Source organism: Schistocerca piceifrons, chromosome 3 (assembly GCF_021461385.2).
Source record: "Schistocerca piceifrons isolate TAMUIC-IGC-003096 chromosome 3, iqSchPice1.1, whole genome shotgun sequence".
NCBI classification, from domain to species: Eukaryota; Metazoa; Arthropoda; class Insecta; order Orthoptera; family Acrididae; genus Schistocerca; species Schistocerca piceifrons.
The window spans coordinates 30,102,960-30,126,822 of NC_060140.1; positions in this window are offsets into that span (position 1 = coordinate 30,102,960).

Consider the following 23,863-nt stretch of genomic DNA (forward strand, 5'->3'; position numbering starts at 1 on the left):
GAATCAGCCTTTATTGTAAAAATTAAAGAGTGTTTCAAGCCTCACAAAAGTGTCCCTAAATAGCTTAACGATGTAACTAGCTGGTCCCAGCTAGGTTCACTAGCGCGTAATCAAGAAGCAGTGAAATTTCGCTTAACGAAGCCAACATTAAACATCACGCAAATGATCCTCCTGTCACCAGAATTTACAGTTACATCTAACATTTTTCAATAGCAATTTCCCATAAGAGCTCCTATTGTTGTCACATCAAGACAACTTTTTTCTACCTTCTAATATTATGGCCATACTATTAAATAATTGCGATTTCTAAAATTATTTTCTGAAGCTTCAGAGTCGCAACCATCACCTAAAATATCATGGTTTGTTAAACTGAGTATACGCTTTTGTAAAAGAAAATGGCAACTGAACCTTTGAATTGCACCTAAAATTGACATCCCAAAACTGATCTGATCCTAAAGGTTGACAATTTTGGCTCCTCAAATATTTTTATTATTTAAGTTTCGTTGCAAACATTTATGATAGTAGATGTAAATCTACTTAAATACATTTAAATATAGTTATTTAAAAATTAAAATTCCGTACTAAATTGTTAATCATCTTTATACAGGCCATTAAAAGCAACTGAAACTAAGCAAAGAGCTTAATGCTGAAAATTAATTGTTCCTAAAGAACATCGGAAACAAATGTATTAGACCTACTTTTCTTATACATTAGAGAATTTCTGAAAAGATATTTGATCATTTCCTCTGTCACTGACAGTTCAGTTATTTGATAGTGTAATTTGAGCTTCTTTGCAACACCAGGGATATCTACTTCTATATTATGTTTGCAGCTGTTCTCATTTCGAATTCTGTAATATTTACTTCGTCTTATTTGGTGAAGGAATTTCGGAAAACTGCATTTAGTAACTCCACTTTAGTAGCATTGTCATCAGTAACATTACCGTCGCTGTCCCGCAGTAAAGGTACTTACTGAGCCTTTCCGCTGGTTTACTTAATATAGGACCAGAATCTCTTTGAATTTTCCGCCACATTTCTAGAGAGAGTTTCGTTGTGGAAACTATTAAATGCATCTCGCATTGAAATCCGCACCAAATTTCATGCCTCAGTAAAACTTCGCCAATCTTGGAGATTTTGCGTTCGTCTAAATTATACGTGCCTTTTTCGGTGCTCCTGCAGCAGATTTCTGTCCTGTTTTGTGTACCATGGGGGATCCGTTGCGCCTCTTATTAATTTATTTGGTATGAATCTCTCGAGTGCTGTTTATAGTATTTCTTTTAGCTTAAGCCACAAATAGTCCTCAGTTACATAGTTTGGAAGGATTTGAAACTGTCTCTTAGAAAGCCGTCATCAGAATTTTAAGCTGCTTTTATAAATAGATATATTTCGCGTTTAGTTTTAGTGTATTTGTTTGTTACGGAATTGAGCTTCGTTACGAATGTGTGTTCACTAATCCCTGTATTCCGTCGTGATGCTCAGGATTATTTGTGGCTAAGAGGTCAAGTGTGTTTTCGTAACCATTTACAATTTGAATGGCCTCGTGAACTAATTGTTCAAAATAATTTTAAAAAACATTTAGAACAATTAAGGAAGTTGTTTTCTATCTACAATAGGGTCTGAAAATGTATTTTTGTCAACATACGGAAGGTAGATTGAAGTCACTGCCAATTATAATTGTATGAGTAGGGTACCTATTTGTGTCGAGCCTCAAGTTTTCTTTGAACTGTTCAGCAACTGTATCATCTGAGACCGGGGGTCGGTAAAAGGAGACAGTTATTAATTTATTCCGGTTGTCGAATATAACCTAAGTCATAGGACCTATCTGCTTCAACGTCGCTTGTGAGCTGGAAAACACATTACATCATTTTTCCTTAAGTTGTGCTTCTTGTTTCTGTTGTAATGCAGATCATTACAATTACGGGTTTGCCCTCCAAATCCTAGGATGCTTTCTCTGTGACCCTGTAAATACCAGAGCTAAAAAATGTAGACCAACAACGTACGTTACAAGCATAGCATTCTGCATTACATTTCCTTATTTCTAACACTTCAAAATTGTATGTCTACTTTAGATGACATATCAATCATAGATGTTCTTATTTTAATTAGTGAACGCATTTTCAGCCTTTTTTTAACATTGTCCCGCTACACTTTATTAACTAATGTTTCGCCGCAAGGGATATTGGATTTTAGAGAGCAAATTAATATGGAGTATGTCGTTCTTCTTTTCAAACATTCACATACCCATTTCTTCTTTCCTTATTGTCTTTTGGGCATGCAGTTGTAGTAATTAAAGTAGGCACAAATTCAGTGTTCAAAAAGAAATGATTAGCGCACATTCGCATTCTGTTTACATCGTTCGTTTCTTGTTGTTCCCATGGCGATGGACTGTTTCTATCGCAATCAGTAAGTGTGAAAGGAAGCTAACGTACAGACGGAGGGATCTGTATTTATATTTTGCAGGGCTAATTACATACTGACATAATCGTCGGTAATGCTTTCGTTTCCCAAAAGCTATAAATATTTAGATATCGGAGAAGCAGCTCAGTATTTCGCCAAGATATCGAAGAAGGAGGTCCCTTACTTACTGGTTGTATCGAGTAAGATGTGGAGACGGCGGTTTGAAAGCGGACAGAAGTAGTACGGGGAAGGGCGTCCCTTACCTGAGGGATCGCTACTCAAGCTACCTGGCGAAGGGGAAGTGTGGCAAATGTCTGGCATTCGAGGGGGGCATATTGCATGGAGCTAAACTCCATATTTGGCGATACATCTTATTTCTGAGTACGTGGTACGAATATAAGCTGTTTCAAAGGATCAGCACATAAACAATCCCTCGAAAACGCGTCGTTTCGGGCACAATTTAGCATAATAAAATGACATATTACTAGTTAAAGTGTTCTTGTATGTGATGCTTATCGAACTTATGTGCAATGGAAGTATACCGTTTCAGTGCTACCACACAATGATACTCTATTAGTAGCGCGTCGCTTTCACTCAAATATCAATAATGCCGTTTGTAGGTGTACCCTTCACACGGTCTATAACATACAGGGAGGAGCGACTACAAAGTCGAAGCCGTAGTGTATTTGATAGAGTTGTGTGCTATAAAAAGAAAGGTAGAAGGTTCGTGTCCAACTCCATCCAAATCTTTGTTTTCACCTTTTGTCTTCTAAAATATTCTGGGACTTTATTATCAATTTAATAGAAGTATTATCTACAGTCGATGTTATTTGTTATTAACGATGTATCTGCCACAATTCTCGATGCACAGGCAACGACTGTCGATGTTTCCCCATCGGCCAGAGACCTTAACCTGACCGCCGGTCTATGACAAATAATAAACACAAGTTACACACTGGAGGTTTTTGCTGTTATGAAACTTTGTGTAAAATGCAATATAACTAAACAAAACGACGCACTGCGAAGGAATAGTCCGAATGGGATGGAACTGGGTGGATATGATGTACGTGTGCAGACAAACTGATGATCAAAATTTCTGAAAAATTGGTTTATTTGTTCAGGACAAGGAGCTCCATAAATTGAGCAAAGCAAGAACGCGTTGTGTCACCTCTGGGCCTTGTGCAGTTGTTCGGCTCGGTATCCATTGACAGAGATGTTGGAACTCCTCCTGTGGCACATCGTGAAAAATTCTGTCCAATTGTCGCGTTATATCTTCGAAATTCGGAGCTGGTTCGAAGGCGCTGCCCATAATACTCCAAACATTCTCAATTGGGGAAAGATCCGGTGACCGTGCTGCCCGAGGAAGTCATTGGCAAGCAAGAAGACAAGCACTCGAGACTCTCGCCTTGTGCGGGGCGGGTATTGTCTTGCTGAAATGTAGCCCCATGATGGCGTACCACGAAGGGCAACAGGACAGGCCGTAGAATATCGTTCACGTATTGCTGTGCTGTAGGCGAGCCACAGATGACAATCGAGGGGCCGCGCTGTGAAAAGAATCGCACCCCAGGGCACCAGTCCTGGTTCTCGAGTCCTACGGCGAGCCACAGCCACCTTGGTACCCCACGGCTGTCCGGAGCGTCTCCAAGCACGTGTTGGCTGGTCATCGTGGCTCAGTTCGACTCGAGACTGACCGCTGGAGACAGTTCTACTCCAGTCAATGAGATTCCAGGCTGAACACGTTTCTGGAGACGCACCAAACTCGTTGGGATACCAGTCTGACTGTCACCTATCACACCGACCGACATCCAGGAGCGAGCGTCTGGTGTACCATTTCTTAGTGTAGGAAGACATTGTCATTCGTGGCACTCTTGTACGCTGACGATATTCTACGTCAAGATTTCGTGCCCGTCATGGGAAGCCGCTCTGGACTTACACTTCACCAAGATAAAGCTCGCCCACACAAGGTGAGGGTTTCTGTTACTCGTCATTATGCTTGCCAATCCCTTTCTTTGCGGGCAAGGTCACCGAATTTCTTAAAATTGATAACGTTTGTGGAGCATTGTGGGGCTGGGGATATTCCATCCATCTCGAGACTTCGACAGTTTGACGCGCCAGTCGGACAGAATTTCGCACGACATCCAACAGGAGAACATCCAACAACTCCTTCAATCAATGCAAAGACGAATAATCCAGAAGTGTATCAACGCGTTATTGACTTGCCCAATTCGTGAAGTTCTTTCTCTTGAATCAGTCATCCACATCTACCGATTTCCATCCCATTCTAATAATTCCTTCGTGGTGCGCCAGTTTTTTTAAAGGTTGTATATGTATCCATCTCTTGGTTTTATGGACTGCTTCATTCTTGTATCTTGCTGGGAAATAGGAAATATCGTTTTCAGTTATGGTCAGCATCGTCAAAAAGCCCTCATTTCCATTGGAATGAAATTACGAAATAAATCCCTATCTTGAAGTGAAGAACGTTATCTCAGAGTGATGGTAGTAAGCGTAGCATCTAGAATGTGGATATAACAACCTGTGACATTATGCTGTACATTCATTTTAAAACCGGAAACAAGATCTAGATACAACTGAGTTAACGGATAACTTGAACTGGTATGTAACTGCGATCGTTGTACTGCACTGTACAGTGTGCGTCTGTCAGCAATTCTCTGTTCAAGCTGTCGACGAGTCCAGAATCATCCTTTCGATTTTCTCTGTTCTACTTCGACAATCGCGAACAGAGTTAACGCAACTTCTTTAAGTGCGGTCAGTTTTGTAAACAAACTGTGTGATATCCACGCCAGATGAAGCCGGTAACTGCCGCTGGAGAACGCTGCGATCGCAAATCACGATGAGCACGTGACGTCCCGTGAGACGTAGGGAGGTCGTTTCAGTGAGTGCCGAAAACGGCGGCGGACGCCGCGTATGCAGTGCTTCGCGGTAAGAAACACGTCCCGTGTAAGGAAGGCTTTATTAAATGCACAAGTAATAAGAAGTACTGCTCCTGTTTACGTCTTCTCTATTAGCTTTATCAGACCTGTTTGGTACGGATGTCAGTGTAAGAAGCAATATTCACCTAATGGTGAAACGGGGTTTTTATAATTTATCTCCGTTATGTGTGGACAACAATTCCTGAGGCTTCATCCTATGAAACTGAGTCTGGCATCCGCCTTCGTGTGGTCGTCCACGTTTGAATCTCACCCTACACATACATCTATATATATTTTATGGATGTGACTGCATGCAGTGATGACTGTAATATGTCTTTTTGGTTGATTATGAGCATTACGTTTGTGTATGTTGAGTGCCAACTGTCAATAAACGGACTAAGCGTCGACCGCTTACAGGTCTTCCTACATTTCGCGGCGTTGCGATTCCTCTGTATACAACATCATAGGCGAAAAGCCTCGAGGAACTTTCGACGTTATCCACGTCCCCATTTACACACAGGAGCTAGAAAAGCAATGCTTTCAAAATCTTAGAGTGTTTAGAGGAGATAAAATGAAATTTATTCTTCGTGTGACGAAAAAGTAAGAGGTTCACAATTGCCTCGCTGGGTACTTCACCAGTACTTTGTTTTAGCAAAATAATAAAAAAAAAAATAAACATGCAATAAAGTTTAGAAGTTTCAGTTTTCCAGTTATCCAGTCACTGAATAGATTTTTGTTATAACTCAAAACTTTAAAAAATTCAAAACTTGGTGCAACATTTTAAGAATATGTTCGGTTTGACCTAGAGGTATGACATTTTACGCACTGCTTACCTTTCCTTTATATCAAAAATGAAATCAGCAATTTAAAAATTATAATGAAAGTGAGCTACTGAGTCCCGGTATCTTTTAGCATAGTTTTAAGCGGTTCTTACAAATTAATGTGATTCAAAACCGCTATGGTGTCGAAAGATGTGAGGACAAATTATCAATTCCGAAATGGCCGGAAAAACTAGAACGTAATTTTTGCATCTGTCGTATTCTGCGGAAACTTGCCGGACTAGACATTAATCTAGCTGTTTTCGACGTTATCTTCTGTTGAACTATTCGCGCACTGAAACTAGCATGGATTTTGGCCAATGAATACGTTACACTTTATACGTCCATCGGTACACTTCGTACTAGTCCAGTTTGGCGGGTGGATGACAAAAATTCTACAAAACCCTCGCCTTCCTACAATAAGAGTCCGTGTATAACCAATGAGAGAGCTGAGGGTTTTTACTACAATCAGTAGGCAGTCTTAACTCTCTCCTTGGGTATGCGTTTTTTTCCGCCGAGGTCACATCGAAGCTTAGGAATATATTTGTGGAAAGAGGCAGTTAGACAGGACTGTACGAGCTACAGACTTCTTTGTTTCAAATATCGCCTTCAGTCGCCCCATCGATTGTTGTAAGTAATTGTAATCTGTTGAAAATACTAGAACTTATTGTTGCGGTAGAGATATATGTGCATTTTAGGATTTTAAAGCTAAAATAGATAAAAACAGGCGTTAACGTCTAAGTAGGCTGTTTTAGGTGCTATGAAATTAGCCATTTCGAGTTGAATTAGTCTTGCAAGTTTTTTTTACGGCTAGGGACTCAAAAAAGAACAAGTTTTATCCTAAAGGTCCTCCGTCTATCGATCTGGTGTAGTGCGCCACTCAGCATGCACTACCCCTGGCAGTGATGCAAGAATCGCAACATTAGAATCCGACGTTCATTCCACGAGTTGTCGGGGTATTGCTGAAATGCGCGAACACGTGTGAGCGTTTCCGCTTGCAGAGTCACAAGGCGCAGCGTGTGGGGAGGGAGGGATTAGCTAATGAAGATCCGGTAGGTAGAGGAGGCTGATTGGACCGTTTGAAGCCTCGGTGTGGGGAGGGGGTGGGGGTTAGTTAGGCCCGTGTACCGGGCTGGCTGCTCACGGGACACAGTGCGCCGCGCCGCCCACTCCGCACCCCACGACCGCCTCACCGGGTAACAACACAGCCACCCCTTACCACATGGTGCGAAGGTCAAGAGGCGAAGACGCAACAGCCTACGTCACCGCTGCACTGCCGACGTGCGCGTCGTGGCCGCGCAATTTATGCGGCCCGCCACCCATTGTTTGCTCTAGTATTAACACGTGCACAAATACAGTCGTAGTACAGAGTCACGTGCCAGAAAACCAGGAGGGCGCCCACAGTGAAGCCAGCTCTCACAGGACGTGAGGACACATGTGCGCGAGGAGCTGGTGACGTCACAATGTGGATTTTTCCATTAAACTCTGAAGCCTGAAATGAGGTATCTGGAACGTCAGAATTTTGCCTCGAGAAGACGAACGTGGCCAGCGAGACGTGACAGCGTTTTTACGTCACAATCAGGTTATGAGCCGCGATATTTTATGGAGTAGGTTACTTTATTTTCTGTTTTTTTTTTAATATTATTTTAGAGTATTTGGCACGAATATAACTTGTTTCAAAGGATCAGCAAATTGATATTTCTCGAAAAGCCGTCATTTTAAATACGAATTGCTATAACAAAATAACAGCGTACTGTATATTGGTGGTCAAAGGTTTCCCATGTTTCATGCTTTTATTGTTGTAATCCAGTCCCAAAGAAAACAGGTGTTGACAGATGTGAAAATTACCGAACTATCAGTTTAATAAGTCACAGCTGCAAAATACTAACGCGAATTCTTTACAGACGAATGGAAAAACTGGTAGAAGCCGACCTCGGGAAAAATCACTTTGGATTCCGTAGAAATGTTGGAACACGTGAGGCAATACTGACCTTACGACTTATCTTAGAAGAAACATCAAGCAAAGGCAAACCTACGTTTCTAGCATTTGTAGACTTGGAGAAAGCTTTTGACAATGTTGACTGGAATACTCCCTTTCAAATTCTAAAGGTGTCAGGGGTAAAATACGGGGAGCGAAAGGCTATTTACAATTTGTACATAAACCAGATGGCAATTATAATATTCGAGGGACATGAAAGGAAAGCAGTGGTTGGGAAGGGAGTGAGGTAGGGTTGTAACCTCTGCCCGATGATATTCAATCTGTATATTTGGCAAGCAGTAAAGGAAACAAAAGAAAAATTCGAAGGAGGTATTAAAATCCATGGAGAAGAAATAAAATCTTTGAGGTTCGCCGATGACATTGTAATTCTGTCAGAGACAGCAAAGGACTTGGAAGAGCAATTGAACGGAAAGGACAGTGTCTTGAAAGAAGGATATAAGATCAACATCAACAAAAGCAAAACGAGGATAATGGAATGTGGTCGAATTAAGTCGGGTGATGCTGAGGGAATTAGATTAGGAAATGAGACACTTAAAGTAGTAAAGGAGTTTTGCTATTTGGGGAGCAAAATAACTGATGATGGTCGAAGTAGAGAGGATATAAAATGTAGACTGGCAATGGCAAGGAAAGCGTTTCTGAAGAAGAGAAATTTGTTAACATCGAGTATAGATTTAAGTGTCAGGGAGTCATTTCTGAAAGTATTTGTATGGAGTGTAGCCATGTATGGAAGTGAAACATGGACGATGACTAGTTTGGACAAGAAGAGAATCGCAGCTTTCGAAATATGGTGCTACAGAAGAATGCTGAAGATTAGATGGGTAGGTCACATAACTAATGATGAACTATTGAATAGAATTGGGGAGAAGAGGAGTATGGGCACAACTTGACAAAAAGAATGGACCGGTTGGTAGGACATGTTCTGAGGCATCAAGGGATCACAACTTTAGCATTGGAGGGCAGCGTGGAGGGTAAAAATCGTAGAGGGAGACCAAGAGATGAATACACTAAGCACATTCAGAAGGATGTAGGTTGCAGTAGAAGCTTACACAGGATAGGGTAGCATGGAGAGCTGCATCAAACCAGTCTCAGGACTGAAGACCATAACAAAACAACATTGTTGTAACTTGTATTCTACGAAAGTGTTCAGTTCATATGCTGCGGCACAGTGATGACCTTCAAAAACCACGTCGTTTTGGTTAATTTGTCATAGTTAAATATCAGATAATGACGTTCACAAGTACAACAGTTATACCATATGTACAATTACCATGTAGTAGCCTTAGTGTACATGATAGAGCCATGAGCCGTAACGAGAACGCTAACAAATCCGCGTCCAAACCGTTCCTAACAGTTCTTTTTTCGCCTTTTGTATCCTAAAAGATTTCCGGTACTCCGTATTAGTCTAACAGTATTATCTGCAATAGTCTATCTTGTTGTTGCTGTTGTTGTGGTTGTGGTCTTCAGTCCTGAGACTGGTTTGATGCAGCTCTCCATGCTACTTTATCCTGTGCAAGCTTCATCATCTCCCAGTACCTACTGCAACCTACATCCTTCTGAATCTGCTTCGTGTATTCATCCGTTGGTCTCGCTCTACGATTTTTACCCTCCACGCTGCCCTCCAATGCTACATTGGTGATCCCTTGATGCCTGAGAACATATCCTACCAACCGGTCCCTTCTTCTCGTCAAGTTGTGCCACAAACTCGTCTTCTCCCCAATTCTGTTCAATACATCGTCATTAGCTATGTGATGTACCCATCTATCTTAGTCGTTGTAAGTAATGTATCTGCGTCAATTCTTGTTGCATGAGCCATCGACTGGAATGTTTCCCCACTGGCCTGAAAACTTAGCGTGACTGGCAGTAAATACTTTGTGTAAAATAAGTACACCTACTTCTCTTATTATGGACTCATGATTTTTATGTTGCCGGTAAATATAACTTTCAGTGAAGGTGAGCTGCTTCGAATAAAACTCATGTTCCATTCAAATAACAGAACGAAAGCAGTCCCGATCTTGAAATGAAGAACGTCGCTTCAAAATGATGGTAGCCAACACAAGATCTAGAATATGTGTAATAAAATTGTTTAGTTTCACACGTTTGGAGCCATGTCTGTAGTGGAGATCGCGTAAGCAGGCCCCTGACAGCTCACGGCGTCGTTGACTGCTTTCAAATGTGAACCTCAAATGGCTGCAGAGGGAAACAATACCCGGCTGCAGAGCTGTGACAATACTGAGCCGTTGCGATAACGAAGTTTATAAGATCGCGTTACGTGACTGGTGGAGGTACCGCGCCCTGTCCACACCAGCTGTCACGTCCAACAATGGTGCCATCAGAAATGAGGGGGTAATGAAAGACGAGTTGACTGAAATGGCGGTGACAGCAGCTGTTGAAGAAGAGCGGACTTTCACAGTAGGGCTGTGTTGACAGGCGGAGAGAGAACTGGTGGGGGAGCGCGGATTGGCAGCAGTGGGCTGCACACGGTGAATTATATTGTTATAGGAAGTAAAGCATTAGCTATCTCTGAAAATTTGAAAGGAATTAGTGTAAGCATTGGACGTTAATAAGAAATAGCACAGTGTCTGAGAAGACGATAGAGTAACAGAGAGTAAGACAGTACTTGCAGTGATTCGCTCGTGAACAAATTCGCATTGACTATACCTTCATGCAAAGAGAAGCAGCATTAATCGTATGTTCTTTCATATTCTGTCTAAACGGCTGCTTGGTATGGCGTCACCTGTAATGTGATTTCAAGAAATAGCGTGTAGTAGCTGAAACATAACTTATGGAAAGAAACAGCCTCGTGGTCTAACAGATGCCCCCTATGAATGACAGCTGGTTAATTGATTCCAGTATTGACTGTATAAGCCGGCCACGGTGGCAGAGCGGTTCTAGGCGCTCAGTCCGGAACCGCGCGACTGCTACGGTCGTAAGTTCGAATCCTGCCTCGGGCATGGATATGTGTGATGTCCTTACGTTAGTTAGGTTTAAGTAGGTCTAAGTCTAGGGGACTGATGACGACAGATGTTAAGTCCCATACTGTTCACATTTATTGACTGTGTACGCCCTTTGACTGGGACTCGTTACTCATCTGTTTCTAGTCAGCAGGGGGCCTATCCTGTACCGTACCTTTCCGCCATTTTTCCGATCAGTTCGGTAAGCGAGCGCACCGAACGGTCTTGTGTTCGAAACAGAGTTCCGACATTATTCGGTACGCATTTCGGAAGTGATGCTGGAAAGGTCCTAGCTAACCGAAACGCTGTTGTCAGTTCTCGTTGCGCCATCCAATGAAAAGCAAGCTGCCTCAGATATATGCATGCGCACTGCAGCGCAACTGTAGTACGAACTCGAAGGAGCTAGCAGCCGACACAGGCATGCCATTCTACAAAGTACAGATAATTGTGGTTAGGGTACGTAATACTGTTCAAATTTCCCTGACCACTGGCTTCCATGAATGCATGATAACGATAGAATATTGAGTGCGTTCTGGGAACTGTCGTAAACGTCACATTATGTCATTTTATTCTCAGTCACATCAACGTCTTGTTTTGGATTTTACGTTTCGGAATATGAGCTAGGAGTGGAGTGTAGTACCACATTGTACAAATACATGTATAGAAACACCCGATAAATTCGTAATTTTTTCTGTTTTCCGCCGTTCCTTAGTTGCTTTAAAATTCGTGGAGGTACGTTCGGTCTATGCAACTAGTTGAAGGCAGTTTGTTTATTGCCATACGAGTTTCGCTTCCTTTATTCGTGATTATGATTCACAGATAAAAGAAGCGAAACGCGTATGGGAATAAGCTGCCTTCAATTAGTTGCGTAGACGAAACACATCTCCAAGAGTCCAAAAAATTGTTGAAGAGAATGTCAAAGAATAAGAAGATGCATAGAATGTGGTTGTAGCTCGCTCCTAGATATCCAAATGATGAAGTAGCATACTTCCCTATACGATACATTAACGATTTGGTTCATAAAAACAAAATATAAAAAACTGCCTTTTCGAGAGCGTGAGGTGAATGCAGCTACAGAAGTTAGTTGTAGTTTATAACATGCATCTGATGATTCAATATGTTTCATTTGTGGTGGTATAGTCTGAAAATATTGTGGCTGGCACCTTTCGCTGTCTACTGTTGTTAACGATTCGATCGCAGATAAATACTTGTGACAAGCTGAAGTGTAAAGACGACTGCTGCTAGTCTCATCCGCAGTGATTTACATTGTGCTCTTGGATTCCTGTCTGGCCACACTCTCGGATATCGCTACGTATTCCAAAATACTTGGTGAGTTATTTGTGACAAGAAATATTATAGGTGTCACTGTCAGTTGTTTCACGCACAGTAATTTCGTCTTTCATTTCTTGAAAATATGGAAGTCACGAAATCGGTGATACTCGCTACTGAGAATGCGCACTCTTACTGTAAATTACCACGAATATTTCAGGAAAATGCGTAACTCTGACGATTAACGAAGAGGAAAAAAAATATTTTCTCATCCAGCAGTATACGAACCTGCGTACTTTGTATGGGAAGTTCGTCGCCTTACTAACTTCGGTACTACAGCTAACGCCCTAATACTGCTTCATTTTACGTAATTCCTGCAGGAGAGACGCAGGCTGACTTCGTTGCCGAATGATACGGGCGTAAGTCGTAAATGCATAAAATTTTGGAAGGTTTCCTCTATCGGGCTTCACAAAATTCCTTTGCATTTAAACGCATTTCGTAGTTAATAAGTAAACAATTTGCGGAAAGGAATACGCGGAGTCACTAGTAATTTCAGCTAACACTAACGTAATATACCTAAGCAAACTGATGTTTTGATCTGGAATTATCTTTCAACTCTTAATTGCATAAAAAATTAGTATTTTGAGAGAATATTGACACAAAACTTTTTTTCTTGATGTTGTAATCATTCACAGTAACAACTTAACCTAGCCGCATTTATAATATGCGAAAATAGTCTAATATGAACTCACTCTCAACAAGATGCGTAGTGTGGTGATTCTTTAGTAAAACAATCACTAAATTCAAATCCAAAACCGCTCAATATGTTTAAAATAACAAATTATAGGTGTAAATAAGTCACAGCTAACTGAACGACAGGGCCATACCGAAATTCGAAACCTCTCAGTACAGTTTTCGAAAAATCGGTCAGAGGAGCGTTCGGTAACAGGTCTCAGAAGATTACTGAATAGGAAAGTCGGATAAAGAACCAAAAATGACGTCACTACCGAGAAAACCTACCACACCGATCGGTATGGACGATATAGCGGCGCTCCGGCAGCGTTTAGGTCCTCGGTCGCAGCTGACCTTTGCTGTCTAACGTGACCGTGCCCAGTTTCAATGAAGTGATTAAAACACAGAGCCACGGAACAGTATGCACACTTAACAAGGCCAACATGTGGACGTGATACGTCGCTTTTCGGTATGTCTGATATCAAAACCCAAAGTGCGAGCAAATTGTTCAGATATTTTGCTACGAGCTCCACTATCCTGTTGTGCTTTAACCACTTCACTGAAGCTGAAACTCCAAATTTGCGCATGGCTGACGAATAAGGGTGAAACATACCTCAGCACAGAAACTTCTGTTTTGGTAAATATAACAGTATATGTAATGAATGTGCTAGCATATACCGTTTCAAGTAAACCTTTACGTTTTTGCCAAGTAACACCTAGTCCACGACTCTCGTAAGTGTGCAGTCGTTGTTGCATGTTACATGTTACTGGGTACTGACTTTTACAGTCTTGTCCTTCTGTAGCTTTCTAGATTCGTTAACCTTCAAACACCAACTGTACACAAATGTAGAATTTTTCAGGTAAATCACCTTGATAGACGGTAGAACAAGCCATCCTCCCGTATTTTAAAATCAATTTTAGTTGGAGCTGCGGTACTTCTCTTTTGAAACACGCAGCTCCCTGTGAATAAAAGATTACTTGAAACGATTGCGGTTCCAGTGACTTAGAAGGTAAAAGAAAAAGTGGGAGAGATGTTTACGTCAGACTGAAGGAACGCCATGGATATTACAAATTGGAGAAATCCAACTCAGCCTAGCGCACAGTTATTTCGAACCCCACCATAAACATTCAATAAAGATCTCAATGCGCAGGACAGATTATACTGATAATTTACTCATTGAAATTAACAGAAAAAGGATGTTCAGTGACCTTCCATATCTATTGCTGAATGACCAAACGGCCTTTTCTTTTCTCAGAAAATGCCTACATGCGAACCTAGTTATATATGTATATATGTCTCTCTCTCTCTCTCTCTCTCTCTCTCTCTCTCTCTCTCTCTCTTTCTTTCTGCATAGAAACCACCCGAAGTTTAAGCCCATCTGTTTGAGATGCTGCTGTATTATTGAGGGCCGCGCGGGGCAGCCGCGCGGTTTTAGGCGCCTTGTCACGCCTCGCATGGTTTCTCCCTCCCCCCCCCCCCCCCCCTGGTCAGAGGATGGCCCCAGCAGTTCGGTCCCATAAGACCTTACCACAAATTTCCAAAATATTATTGAGGTCGATTCTTTACAGCCAATTCCAAATGAGATGATAGTATCGTAGAAGGAGCTCCAATGAAGCATATTCGGGGGCGGCTACATATTCCGCCTTACAACTTGGGAAAACAGCCAAAAACCTTGACTGGAATCGAAAAATGAGCCATTTTTATTTTTTCTGGAACGACACGTTGCAGACAACAATGTGGAGGCCTTGTGCGTAGATGTTTTTTTGTCAGTGTAACAGAGCAAACAAAGCCCATGAATTGTTCGGCATGTGTGGCGGCGTAGCTGTTAGATCCAATTGAATGCTTTTTTACATGTTCTCTAGAGCGGGCTCTACGAGTAATGATAAGTATACAGTTACGGCCTTTACAGTAAATTACCAGGCCAGCTGGTTCTGGGGGGGAGAGGAAGTGTCAGTTGTGAATAACTGGAGGGAGAGGTCTTTTAGTTTACAACCAGGGGAAACCATTTAAAAGGTGTGGTCACAATTTCAGACATGTCCCTTGGACCAAAACTCCGTAGCAAGAATTACTGGAAAAACATTTGACATCTCCTTATGCAGTAATTTCAACTCTATTGTAAATGTAATTTAGGTTAAATATTGCACTATAAATACATATAATGCTGTCGTCATTCAGGTAAGATGTTCACCTCAAATATCTGTGTCCCCGTTCAAGAAATCGTAATTCTTTTTTCACGTACATGGGTTGTAAGAAAGGCGTCACTAAGTATGATCCCTTGTAACAATATTAATTAGAGAGATATCGCTATCAACTGGTGCTACAGCAATATCTACAGCTGGTATCGTAATTGTCAGAAAAACGAACTCCACCGCGCATCTCTCTTTCCCAAATCCAATAAGCAGTTTCGGAGAAATTAAATTATCTGAAACGTAGGATTTCTCTCCGCGAGAGGCAAGTGTATGAAACACACGAAAAAAGTCCTACATTTCATACCCTCAGCTACTACAATTGGTGCGTCATACACTCTGATAAGTATGTTCGGAAATCTTATGTACAGCAGATACCTACGGAATTTCGCTGAGCCATTGTTCAGAGGTTTGTACGGTCAGTTAAGATTTGTATTATCTTTAGCGTTCAATGAGTTTCAGTTTCTCTGAGATTAGTTTTTAAGTCACTACAGCGTCTATTAGTTCTGCTTTTAAAATAGGATAGAAAAAACTGGCAATTTTTTAATTTTGCGGCCGTGGAAAGTATTTTCATAAACTATCTGCGGTGTTTCAGTATGAATGGCTCACAGCCATTCCACGACAGTTCTAAGCTTAATTGCTTCTGCGCGGAGTTTCAGAGGAACTAATTTCGTTGAGAGCAGTCATGCGAATACGTACTACATTTTCCAAGAACCCTTTGGATGGAAAGGCTTCCACTAAAAGCGCTCTCACTGGATTACACTTACCGAGCAGTGACAATGCGGCTTTACGCAATGACTCAGGGGAAAGTATTACCCGGCCTGTTCGTGAAATGTGTGTACGTGGGTGCGTCTAGCACCTATCCACCATGTCCACTGCCTCCTGCACCGTATGAGATTGCGAACAATAGGATAACACTTTCACCCTGCAGCAAAGTGAGCACTGAAACATATTCAGACGTATTGAAATAGCGTATTGAGCTGGGAATCGAACTCGCAACATTGCCACACGCGAGTAGCGTGGTGCGCGAAGGACAAATCTCTAGGTTCGACTATCGGCTTGCTACATCATTTAAGGTTGTAAACAGACTGGTTTAGGCATCTGTCAGTTTATAGATTTCCTCCTATACCAGCAACTGCTGCAGCTGAGTCATATCTGCAACAATAACTACTTTATCCTGTGGCATGGTGTGAGATGGGCATGACTAAAGCTGCCTTCGTAATTGCAATACATCCAGTGAAAATAAAATCATTAAAAAGAGGTTACGATAAAGTTTGGGAAACGTATGCTTAAAGTATCAAAACGAGTCACAAAATCACAGCTAAACGTGCGAGTTAACAATCAGTTTGTACACAAGAACTTCTCTGTCGTCTAAATGGAATTATCTTGGAGCATTTAATTCATTTGTGTTTGACATTATTACTACTGTATGCAAAATAATTATTTTTGCAGTTAGATATATGAAATACTTTTAGAGCTACATTATCTTACTTCTCGCTAAGATTTCCCCAAGTGTAGAGTAGATCGCATTTCCTTTTTAATGTTGTAATCCAGCCCAAATGTCAGTCGATTCTTTACACTAATTTAGGGCCGCGCGGGATTAGCCGAGCAGTCTAGGGCGCTGCAGTTAGGGACTGTGCGGCTGGTCCCGGAGGAGGTTCGAGTCGTTCCTCGGGCATGGGTGTGTGTCTTTGTCCTTAGGATAATTTAGGTTACGTAAAGCTTAGGGACTGATGACCTTAGCAGTTAAGTCCCATAAGATTCCACACATATTTGAACATTTTTGAACTAATTTACCTCAGAAAATAAATTCTGTGTGAGAGTGTTGTTATATCACCGACTGCTTTAGTGGATGTACCAATCGCCCCATACCGATGTTTTGAAACACCTAACTCCAATTTATAACAGAGCTCCGTTGTAAGAAAAACTACTTTTTCACGCTCCTGAATGTTTATGACGTCAGATCTCCTGAAGTGTGTGTCGCATCATTACGTAAGTTTTCAGCTAGAGTCAAATTTTGCGAATAGAGTTAATACACTGCTGCCCATTAAAATTGCTACACCAAGAAGAAATGCAGATGATAAACGGGTATTCATTGGACAAATGTATTATACTATAACTGACATGTAATTACATTTTCAAGCAATTTGGGTGCATAGATCCTGAGAAATCAGTACCCAGAACAACCACCCTTGGCCGTAATAACGGCCTTGATACGCCTGCGCATTGAGTCAAACAGAGCTTGGATGGCGTGTACAGGTACCGCTGCCCATGCAGAACACGATACCATAGTTCATCAGGAGTAGTGACTGGCGTATTGTGACGAGCCAGTTGCTCGGCCACCATTGATCAGACGTTTTCAATCGGTGAAAGATCTGGAGAATTTGCTGGCCAGAGCATCAGTCGAACATTTTCTGTATCCAGAAAGGCCCGTACAGGACCTGCAAAATGCGGTCGTGCATTATCCTGCTGAAATATAGGGTTTCGCCGTTGAGTAAAACATCGCAGACGCTCCTGTCTGTGATGCAGCGTCAAGGGTAACCGCAGCCATGGTCTCCGAGCTGATAGTCCACGCTGCTGCAGACGTCGTCGAACTGTTCGTGCAGATGGTTGTTGTCTTGCAAACGTCCCCATCTGTTGACTCAGGGATCGGGACGTGGTTGCACGATGCGTTACAGCCATGCGAATAAGACGCCTGTCATCTCGACTGCTAGTGATACCAGGCCGTTGGGATCCAGCACAGCATTCCGTACCACCCTCCTGAAGCCACCGAATCCATATTCTGCTAACACTCATTGGATCTCGACCAACGCGAGCAGCAATGTCGCGATACGATAAACCTCAATCGCGATAGGCTACAATCTGACCTTTATCAAAGTCGGAAACGTGATGGTACGCATGTCTCATCCTTACACGAGGCAAAACAACAACGTTTCACCTGGCAACTGCTGTATGTCTATGAGAAATCGGTTGGAAACTTTCCTCATATCAGCACGTTGTAGGTGTCGCCACTGGCGCCAACCTTGTGTGAATACTCTGAAAAGCTAATCATTTGCATATCACAGCATCTTCTTCCTGTCGGTTAAATTTCGCGTCTGTAGCACGTCTTCTTCGTGATGTAGCAGTTTTAATGGCCAGTAGTGTAAATAGTGAACGAAAAACTTAAACCAAGTGTTTTCCCTGCGGTCTGGAAACAAGGGTTAGTTAATCCACTACCTAAACAGAACGTTGCCACAGCACCTTCCGTTTACCGACCTATTTGCATTCTTACTGTGCTGTTCAGGGCTTTAGAATGTATAGTCCACGACCAGCTAACGAACTATCTAACCACAAACAACCTGCTAGACAATCCGTAAACATCGCAGCACAAAATCTGCCTTAATAAATTTAACACATGACCTGAAGCTCGCCATGGATGCACAACTAGCGACTGCCCGGTGCTGCTTTGGCACCTTCGACTTTGACATTTTAGTAAGCAAACTTGGCAGCTATATTTCTCACTGTGTGCAATGAATAGTTTCGGGAAGTATCAGGCGTCCATCAGGGTACGGTATTATGTCCCACACTCTTTTCATTGTACGTCAATGATGTGTCATCAGTTTTGTCCTGCTGAAAATATCAATGCACGCTGATCGCGTCCAGTTGTATCTAAGTAAAAGCCCAATGAACCTGAACACAGCTATCAAGGCTCTAAAAACCGATTTGTGTGCAATATCAAAATGGGCGCATAGTATGAGGTTAAAACTCAACCCATCCTAAACCCAAACGGTACTGATTGGTCATTCAAGGCTCGTTTGTCCGAATTATCTACCATCTAAATGGTTCAAAAGTCAACTTCTCTCCTTCAGCAAAGAGATTAGGAGTAATAATAAATGAAAATAGAATAAGACTGAGCGAGTAATTTAAGTATGCAAGAAGGCATCAGCGTTTCTCCATGCCCCATGAAGATACAAAAAGCTCTTTCCTCTTCAGGTGCACAAGTAAGTTGAAGAAACACCTATACTTCCAGTTATAGATTACTGCGAATGTTATCCTGCAATGCCTTTCTCGAGAAAGTTCACGCTACCTGGAACTGATTATGAATGCTTGTGTTTGATATATCTGTAATTTATACTCTTTGATCATATTTCACCATCATATGCACAGCTATTCTGGAAGTGAGCAGCCAAGTGCACAGATTTCCGTACCCTCTGTCCCCCTTATCTCTCCTCGACCTTAACGCTCTTATCTGAACTACATGGGAGAAACACCCGTTCCCATCAGAGTAAAATCCTTTCTGTCCACTGAATCACTCAACCACTTTCTACAAGTTCTTCTCAGTAGCAAGAACCCAGCTCTTCCTTCTTCTTCCTCTTTATATTGGAGAACTGAATAACATCTCCAGCTTCAGAAGACGGTTAATGACATATCTGCTGAAGCAACTATAATGATTATCGTTCTCCCTTACGCACTCGTCACCCTTGTACATCCTTCTCTCCAAAAGTATCTTCCTCATTTCCGAATGTTCTTAGCTGGTGCAGCCTTCTTAAAATTCCTTTCCCCAGAACTCGCTATATTGGGAAACAGTTACATTGTACACCTATAGCCGGCCGAAGTGGCCGTGCGGTTAAAGGCGCTGCAGTCTGGAACCGCAAGACCGCTACGGTCGCAGGTTCGAATCCTGCCTCGGGCATGGATGTTTGTGACGTCCTTAGGTTAGTTAGGTTTAACTAGTTCTAAGTTCTAGGGGACTAATGACCTCAGCAGTTGAGTCCCATAGTGCTCAGAGCCATTTGAACCATTTGTACACCTATAAATTCTTTTTATGTCTGCCACTATCATTATTGTTGTTATTACTACTCCTGTTATCGCTGTGACTAATAGTGCCTGCTGCAGCAGCGGTAGTAGAAGTACTTTATTAGTTCACAGTCACTTCGTCACTGTAGACACTTGAAACATTTTAACACTGTTCGTCTCATTAAAATTTTATTTATTTGGTAACTACAATGTACATAAGTACTGTACGTGTGAAACACTGCTCCAATATAAGAGAGGGCTTTATAGCCCTGGTCAGACGAGGTTAGATAAATGAATAAATATAACAAAAAAATAGTAAACTAAAACATTATGGCAGATTCTAAAGTTCTACTCCTTGAACGGTAAAAATATAGGAAGTGGTAAAGTATTTTCCTCTCATTATTTTGTTAGAGTGTCAGCGAGGAAAAGATTCAAACTGTTTGAAATTAGGTCTAAAGCTCGATGGAAGTTGCCAAGCGCTCTCTTTTTGAAATGTGGGATGCTTATAGTCAGTGTAATTTGTGCATTGTGAGTTACACTGCCTGAAGTCAATACATAGTTTGTACTTGACTTACTGTGTTAAACATTCACATACTGCAAGAGTGATATGAGTAAGATGAGTATCTTCCCAGATTCCTCACTCAATATTAATACTTGAAACTTTGTAAGTAATCATATGAGAAACAGGTCGCTTATGCTACAAGCATCTGGCCAGCTTACATTTTCTACATTCCATGATGCAGCCATGTGGATCAAACAAATGTGTGACTATTGCTGCTGCCCTTCTTTTTGTACGTTTAATATCCCTTGATATATTGCGTACGGATACCACACAGTTGATCTATGTTCTAAGAAGGTGTTCTGTGAGCAAAACCTTTTGTCGACTGATTGCATTTTCACAGTATGCTACCGATAAGCAACATATACAGACATTATGTTACTCGTGAGCTTAGGACAAATTTTTCAAGAACAAAAACTGCAATTAATGATTTTAAAGTGTGAATTACATCAGATTTTCTTCGCTGGAAAGCTATTTGGGACTCTCGACATATACTTGATCATAACCTCTTCGTGATAAATAACAGCAGATGTCATGATTTTTGAAAATTGCTTCTTCTGCTTCACTAGATTTATTATTTTCTATTTTATCGACACAATATCGGCCAAAATTTGTAAGTGACTCATCTAGTAGATGAAGTAGATGTGGATAAAAGCTCATGAAGGATTACCTCGGTGTGTGTGTGCCCACAGATCACTTTTCAACAGAAATTATGCCAGCAGCATGTGCCTTCAGAAAACGACACAGCTGCTTTTTTGGTGAGAGGTTTGCCTGTAACCAATGGGAATAAACAGATCATGTCAGTGTGTCGTATGAGTGGGATATCATCATGCATTGTATTGTACTGACACTCTGTGTGTCAGGGGAGCATAGGTAAAGTTTGAGGAGATGAGATAGCAGCATGTGACTTAGGGCCGGTCTTGGGTGCCCAGTGTGTGGGACGACCCAGCTGTGAGTCAATGCAGGAACTGGACTTTCCACATTAACCTGAGGACCGGTGATCAGTGGCAGTCAAATAATTTCAGTTATCGAATCGAAAAAATTAAGCTGCTCTTTGAAGACATGATGTCCTTCTCTACATACTCATCTTTCAGTGTGACACATTTTTCCAATGGAAATGGAAATGAGTATTTGGCGTCATTGGCCGGGAGGTCCCTTTCGGAGCAGGTCCGTCCGCCTTGGTGCAGGTCTTATTACATTCGACGCCACATTGGCGGACCTGCGCGCCGGATGGGGATGAAATGAACACCCAATCCCTGAGCGAAGAAAATCTCCTACCAAGCCGGGAATCGAACCGGGGCCCGTAGGACGGCAATGCGCCACGCTGACCACTCAGGTATCGGGGCGGACATTTTTCCAATGAAGGATGACTTAATGCAAGCCTTGGTCATACAACTGTGCAGTTGAGATGTTCAAGAAAAGTTTTACCTCGAAAATCGCCTCTCCGGCTACGCATTGATTTTTGTTCATCCATGGAAAGTGCAAGAAGTAAGTGAGTGCCATGTCAGCAAAATACAGGGGTAGGGCCAAAGAAGTGCACGTACAACTGTGTCCTGTGCTGAAACGGCTGGAACATTGTCGTGGTCCAAATTCACCCACTCGGACAGTTCCCCACGACCCTTCGTCTTACAGTTTTCTATGACACCGTCAGCAGATTTCGGTAGTATGCCCCTGCCATGGTTTGCACCTTACGACCATCAGCTCTTCGATGACAGTTGCAAGCAACACACAGCATCACGTTGCGCGATGACGGTTGGCACTTCGTGTTCCTCAGCAGTGACGAATTTATGTGCATCCAGTGCTTGCATTTGCTCCTTCCTCTCGGGGTCGTAATGATAGAACCAACACTCGTCCATCACGCTGATTAGGCGCCGAAAGTAGTCATCTGCATTGTGCTACACACAGCTGCAACAATGCTGCTGCTGTCTTGACTCAGCAGGCTGCTTGGCTGGGGTGTTGTTGAAGACATGTTTAAATTGTCACGTGATTCCTCCTAGTATCATGCCTGGCCTCCTTTTGCACGGAGTAGCGCAGCAGCTCGGACTCAACAAGTCATTGGAAGTCCCTTGCAGAAGTATTCGGCCATGCTGCCTCTGTAGCGCTCCATAATTGCGAAAGTGTTGCCGGTGCAGGATTTTGTGCACGAACCGACCTCTTGATTATGTCCCATACATGTTCGATGGAATTAATTTCGGGCGATCTAGGTGGCCGGAGCATTCGCTCGAAATCTCCAGAATTTTCTTCAATAAATCTCGAACAGTGGTGGTCCAATGACACAGCACATTGCCCCCCATAAAAATTCGCTCATTGTTTGAGACATGAAGTCCATGAACGGCTGAAAATGGTCTCCAAGTGTGCGAACACAATCATTATCAGTCAATAATCGGTTCAGGTGGTCCAGAGGACTCAGTCCATCCCGTGAAAACACGGTCCACACCATATGGAGCCACCACCAGCTCGCACAGTGCCTTCTTCATCAGTTGGGTCTATAGCTTCGTGGGTGTTGCGCCACACTCGATCTTACCATCAGCTGTAACCAAGTGAAATCAGGCCTCGTCCGAGCAGGCCACGGTTTTCCAGTCGTCTAGGAAGCAGCCCAGGAGAGGCGCTGCAGACGATGTCGTTCTGATAGCAACGCCATCGGCGTCAGTCATCTACTGCCATAGCGCATTTTCGCCGCACTGTCGTAACGGATTGTTCGTCGTACGTGCCACATTGATTTCTGACGTTGTATAATGCAGTGTTGTTAGTAGTGACCACTCGACGCAAATGCCGCTGCTCTCGGTCGTTAAGTTATGCTGTCGTCCACTTCGTTGTCCGTGGTGAGGGTAATGCCTGAAATTTGGTATTCGTGGCAAACTCGTGACACTGTGGATTTCGGAATATCGAATTCACTAACGATTTCCGAAATGGAATGTCCGATACATCTAGCACCAACCACGATTCCGCGATAAAAGTCAGTTACTTCTCGTCGTGCGGCCATAGTCACGTAGGAAACCTTTTGACGTGAATCACCTGAGTGCAAATCACAGCACCGCCAGTGTGCTGCCCTTTCATTCCTTGTGTAAGTGTGATACTACCGCCATGACAGTATCGCTATACCATCAGTTTTGTCACCTCAGTGCAGCCGGAGTGCAGTCTGTACAATGATTTGTGGTTGTTGTCTTCTGTTTGATCCGATTCTCCACTCTTTGTGTGCAAGTCTCTGCATCACTGCATAACTACTGCAATCCGACCTCCGTCCCG